We start from the raw sequence: 6,182 nt of genomic DNA on the forward strand, positions 1-6,182 counted from the left end.
CTGAAAACATAGAAAGAAAAAGTTTCTCCCCTATGCCAGAGGAGACATCCTGCCAACTACCTCTTAACTTAAAAAGGAGAATCCAGTCCAATGAGACTAAGTGAGACGACTGGAATGTAAAATATTACTGTCCAGTATAAACAGCCAGAGAACACTATCTATGTGAAAATTTCTTGCTGCTGAACAAACATAGCTAACTCCCTTAAAGATTATTTTAGCCCTCGTTGCCTTTTCACAAAGATTCCTCATGTTACTTTGATATTGTCTTTTTATTACATTGAGAACAAATTATGAAATGAGACACTTAAGCCACTGAGGCAGATTGAAAGTTCGGCTGTGGACCATGCCGTTGGAAGGATGTTCGAATGTTTACCAATGCTTTTCCTTGGCTGCACAATATCTGCACCTGTGTTTCATGCTAAGAAAATACTTCTGTCCCCAAGATTATTAAAATTGCTTAAATTCAAAACACAAAACACCACTCTAACTCTGTGCTAAGAACTTGATTGTTCTACCTTTGCAGAGAATTACAAACCAATTTTAGTATCTGCCTACCCACTTTTTTCCACATTACCCTTCTACCTGCTCCCCTACCTACATTTTGGCTAATCCCATGCCCAATAGGATTTTGACAAGAGTAGGCAATGGAAAAAGAAATAAAGAAACGCAAACATTTCATATAGAAATATATATCCCTCCCCCTTATACATAATGAGCAAAAATTAAAAGCAAGCCCAATTTTAATTCTCATGTGTTTTTATTCCTAATGTTAATTATGTTCAGTAGTTTTCTCTGGACTTAAAATTTATTAGGTCAATTTCTGAAAGTCTACTCACAATGAGCTAGGTCACTGGAAATTAATTTGTTGAAGGCTAAACTTTTATTTACTAAACTTTAAAAAATAAATTACAACAGTCCATATTGGATAGGATACTTTCACCATCTTTTCAAGTTTTCTGCAGTTTTAGTTGACAATATTTAAATGTTTCTTTATAACAGCATCTTAGAGAATGCTCTATTTCTCTTTGCCCTGATAGAAAAATATATCATAAAAATACATCCATTGGGAAAATGTTTTCATGAAAAATATTTTCATAAAGAATACATTTCCATATTCATAAAGAATGCAGCTTTGAATAATTAATTGAATATATTGGTAAAGTGTATTCTAAATACAATTTCATGAATAAATAAATTCTTATGTCTCTCCGATTTTCCTTCTCTCTGCTCTGCCTCCCTTATTACTTCTTATCATCTGTCTCCTCTTCCAATGCACATCAATCTACCCTCTGTCACTCACCCCTAATTCCCTCTTCAATGTGTTCCTAGGTAAGGTGACCAGACATCCTTACCCAGAACATTCCTGGTTTTTCACTTGTGGTGGATAGCATAATGTCTGCTAAATATTTTAGTGTCTCCTTTCCCTCTCAAATGATTCTGACTTGGAAAATATCTCATGTGGTCCTTCCCCTCTCCTGCCCGCCCTGTCTCTAGCATCTCCATTCTGCGATTTATTCTGTAATGGCAGTCCTAGCTGCCCATAGGTGGCCTCTACATTTTATCTGTTATTTCCAGTTACAGCAGCAAGTAGTCAAGGAGAGACCATTAAAATTAAAACACCGTAAGGAAAACAAAATTAAAATTGTTAAATAAAATGTTGTAGAAAACTCCAACAGTGAGTAAAACTACTCCATGTAGCAAAACTTATTGTAAGTATGTTCAAAATAGTTAAAAGAAACAAATAAATTTGGATAATTGGATTTTTATCAAGTTGACCTTTGGAAAATTATCTTTTAGGAAATTAACCAGGAAGTAGGATAGGAAGAAGAGATAGTTTACATAAATCCCTAGAATGACTGTGCTATGCCCCCCTCAGAAAGTAGTAGCACTATCCAACTTAAGAATCATTGTTTTAAAAGTCTGTAAATTTAATATGTGCAAGGAGTATAACACACTCATATACTCAATTATGTTGCCACTATTAAATGTTTATTCTGTGCCTGGAACTATACTATGCAGTTATATAATTTACTCTTCAGAATAACCCTCCAGATTAGGTATTATTTTGTGAAGAAATTAATGTTCAAAGAAGTTTTATAATTTTTACAAGGTGGCACATGTAGTATGTGATAAAAGTAAGAAAGAAAGTAAAAAGAAGCTGGGTTACATAGCTGATGCCACTGAACATTATAAAAAGAAAATCTAGGGGTATATGATGCAATATAAGATAGCTATAAGAAACAATATGTATATCCCTGAGCAGTGTAGCTCAGTTGGTTATGTGTCATCCCACAAAGCAAAAGGTCGCTGGTTCAGTTCCTGGTCAGCGTACATGCTTGGGTTGAAGTTCAGTCCTTAATCAGCTTGCATACGAGAGGCAACTGATTGATGTTTCTCTCCCTCCTTCTCCTTCCCTCCTTCTAGCCTCTCCCTAAGAATAATTAAATTAAAGTTTTAAATATATATATATATTTCTATCTATCTATTGTCTGTATAGCTATCTATCATCTCTTGATCAAATTAGGTTTATTCTATAAATGTGAGGTTAGCTTGGCATTCAAATACAAATTTATGCAATTTACCAATTTAACAAAATATAGGAGAAAAAGTTATATTACCATTTTTATAGATATACAGAATCATTTGATAAAATTCATTCTTATAAGAACACAATGTGACAAAAATAGGTTTACAGTTGCTCATATGGAAAATAATACAATAAATAATAATATAAGAATAAACTGTGTTTCACATACTCACAACTATAAACCTACTTTAGCCCCATCCTGTATAATATTGAGCAAAATAAGCTAGATATTGAAGAATTCATACCATATTATTCTAATTATATAAAGTTTAAAAAATAGATTAATTTCAACTGTGGTGTTTACAAATGAAAATTCACTTGCTAAAATTATAAAGAAAGCAAACAATTAGGTTAGGATTTACTTTTGTGAGTGCAAAAAGATACTGATTTGTGGGGTGTAAGGGGCTCTTTTGGAACGGCATGTTTTATTTTTTGTCCAAAGGGGTGACTGTGAATGTTCACCGAGTTTTATAATTTTGTATACTTTCTGTATGTTTACTTATTTTACAATAATAAAAGGTTATATTCATTATCTTGATTGCAGTAATGGTTTTATTGCTATATTTTGGAAAACAACATTACATACTTGATATATATGTAGTTTAATGCACATCAATTATAAATAATAAAATGTCAATTATAAAGCTATAAAAAGGGTTAAAGATGTATTATTTTATAAAACAAAAAACTAGTACTATATGTTGGGTGATAAGCATGAGATTATTCAACATTAAGAAGTAAACTTCCAGGCCTCAAAACAGACATTACCTCTATATCTAGTACCTGCTTTATTTTGTAGGTAGAAAGAATACTTGAAATGCACCTGGAAAGGCTGGGGTATACAATATATTTTTAAAAACTTGATTAACACCTGCTTAAATATTTTCTTCCAATTTTTAATTAAACAGTTAAGGTAGGACTCCATTTCTGGATATACAATTAGACCAAGTCTGAATATTACTCTACAGATGTTAATTTCCTTTTCCAAAGAGATAGTTAAACACCAAAAGGTTCTTTACTTTGTAAAAGAAGGAAAAATCTCAGAATAGAAAAAATATCTCTAAGTAGAGAAAACAATTACAACAATATTTCAAATTTTGAAAATTAGAAGTACACATTTTTCTCTCATTCTAGGATGGTTTAAAGATTCCACAGTAAACTAGGTAAATAAAATGATAAAGTGAGTAGCTTTTTCTTAACATATATCAATGATGACTACTAATTTAGAATATATATATTTAAACATTAAAGACAGTAACATTAATAAATTAATTTGCAAAATTATAATCTAGTCATCAGTATGATAAGGACTTTATTATATAACTTGTAAATTCCTTTCAGCAGCACTTAGGTTTTAGAAAGCAAAGTGAAAAGGTATACAGAAGGCATTTATACTTCAAATATATAATACTTAAGTTGATATTTATAAAATAATTACATCTATTCTGTTTTCATAAGCATTTTACCAAAATTTTTATCCCACTTCCTGATTTGCAGAATTTTAGGGCTTTTTTTGGTTTCTCGACCTATTAATTTTTTTTAATACTGTAATATTTGATAAAGAAAGAGGGAGGAAGAGAGAAGAGAAAGAAAGAGGAGGGAGGGAAAGAAAAAGAGCACCCAGATGATGTCATCCTCATAGCATCATGACAATTTTAAGGCTAATGATCATGGTTCAGTTAAAGAGACAGTGCTCTGCTGGTAATTTCAATTGCATACTAGGGTGAACAAAAGCAATATTATCTATTCCTTGTGTATATGTAAGTTTTTTGGGGAAGGGGGTGTAAGTTTACTCATAAGAATGCTTTTGTAAGTGAGGTGGCCAAGCATTCAATTCTGAAGTCAGACGGTGTATTTGAATTGTGGCTCTATCTCATATTTGTTAAGTGAAATCAGGCAAGTCACTTAATCACTCTGTGCATGCATTTTCTAATGTGTAAAATAAGGATATTAATCACACATACTTCCCATGGTTGTCATGAGGATTAAATATGTTCACATAGTGAAAGGGTTCAGAACATTCCTTGGCATCTCTTATATGTAAATGTTTAGCCTTATTAATTTCTTTTTCATTTAAGACAGGGAATACTTTATTCAAACCCATCAGAGAAATGGACTGGTTGGGTCTGTAACAAAGTGGCATGTTTTAAAGCATAGGCCAGTAATTGTAATACACTGCTACATACAAATTAACTGATCAGAACACAACTTTTCAATGTGTAAAACAGAATAAGGTTTCCCAAAAAAGAAGCACCATCGTGACATTTTAACTTTAGTATTCCTCTCCTTTTTCTTTACCCTTTCCTTCAACAGAACCCCACCAACCTCTTCATAATCCTTCTTAAGGGCAACCATGTCCTCATGGGCCTCAGAAAACTCTCCTTCCTCCATGCCCTCACCCACGTACCAGTGTACAAAGGCACGCTTGGCGTACAGCAGGTCAAACTTGTGGTCCAGGTGAGCCCAGGCCTCAGCAATATCTACAGTGTTTCTCAGCATGCACACAGCTCACTGTACTTTGACCAGGTCTCCACCAGGCACCACAAATGGGACCATGGTAATTCATGCCAACTTTGAAGCCAGAGGGGCACCACTCCACAACCTGGATGGTTCGCTTGGTCTTGATGTGGCAATGGCAGCATTGACATCTTTGGGAACCATGTTACCACGGTACAACAGACAGCAAGCCATGTAGCAAGCGAGGGTCACATTTCATCATCTGGTTTGCTGGCTCAAAGAACCCATCGATGATCTCTGTTATAGAAGGCTGTTCATGGTAGGCTTTCTCAACAGAGATGACAGGGCATATGTGACCAGAGGGAAGTGGATGAAGGGACAGGTCACTACACTGGTCTGGGATTTGGTCACATCAACATTCAGGGCTCCATCAAACCTGGGGGAAAGCAGTGATGGAGGACACAATTTGACTTATCAACCTATTCATGTTAGTGCAAGCTGGGTGCTCAATATAGAGGTTTCTATGACAGATGTCTTAGATGGCCTCATTGTCAACCATGAAGGCACAATCAGAGTGCTTCGGGGTGGTGAGGATGGAGCTGTAGGGCTCAACTACAGCTATGGAAACCTGGATGGCTGTGTAAATGAAGAACTCCAGCTTGGACTTCTTGCCATAATCAATAGAGAGATGCTCTATCAGAAGGGAAGTGAACCCAGAACCAGTTTCCGCACCAAAGGTGTGGAAAACCAAGAAGCCCTGAAGACCTGTGCACTGGTCAGCTAGTTTCTGAATTTTGTCCAGGATGAAGTCAGTGATCTCCTTGCCAATGATGTAGTGTCCATGGGCGTAATTATTGGCAGAATCTTCCTTGCCTGTGATCAGCTGCTCGGGGTGGAAGAGCTAGTGGTGGGACCAGGGTGAATTGTGGATTCCAGGTCTACCAACACTGCCTTGGGCACATGCTTGTCAGCACCTGTCTCACTAAGAAAGGTGTTGAAGAAGTCACCTCCCTGCCACCAATGGTCTTGTCACTTGGCATCTGGCCATCGGGCTGTATACCATGCTCCAGTCAGTAAAGCTCCCAGCACACATTGCCAGTCTGGACAGCAACCTGGCCAATGTAGACAGTGTTCCTGC

The 6,182-nt window shown here is 35.6% G+C and overlaps 1 pseudogene; it reads right to left on the bottom strand.

Annotated features, from left to right (window-relative positions):
• Nucleotides 1-4,859: 4,859 nt before the first annotated feature.
• LOC150008683 (tubulin alpha chain-like) lies at nt 4,860-5,603 on the bottom strand (annotated as a pseudogene).
• Between the last annotated feature and the right edge of the window lie 579 nt (nt 5,604-6,182).

This window comes from Furipterus horrens, unplaced genomic scaffold, assembly GCF_987537825.1.
Source record: "Furipterus horrens unplaced genomic scaffold, mFurHor1.1.pri manual_scaffold_5, whole genome shotgun sequence".
NCBI classification, from domain to species: domain Eukaryota; kingdom Metazoa; phylum Chordata; class Mammalia; order Chiroptera; family Furipteridae; genus Furipterus; species Furipterus horrens.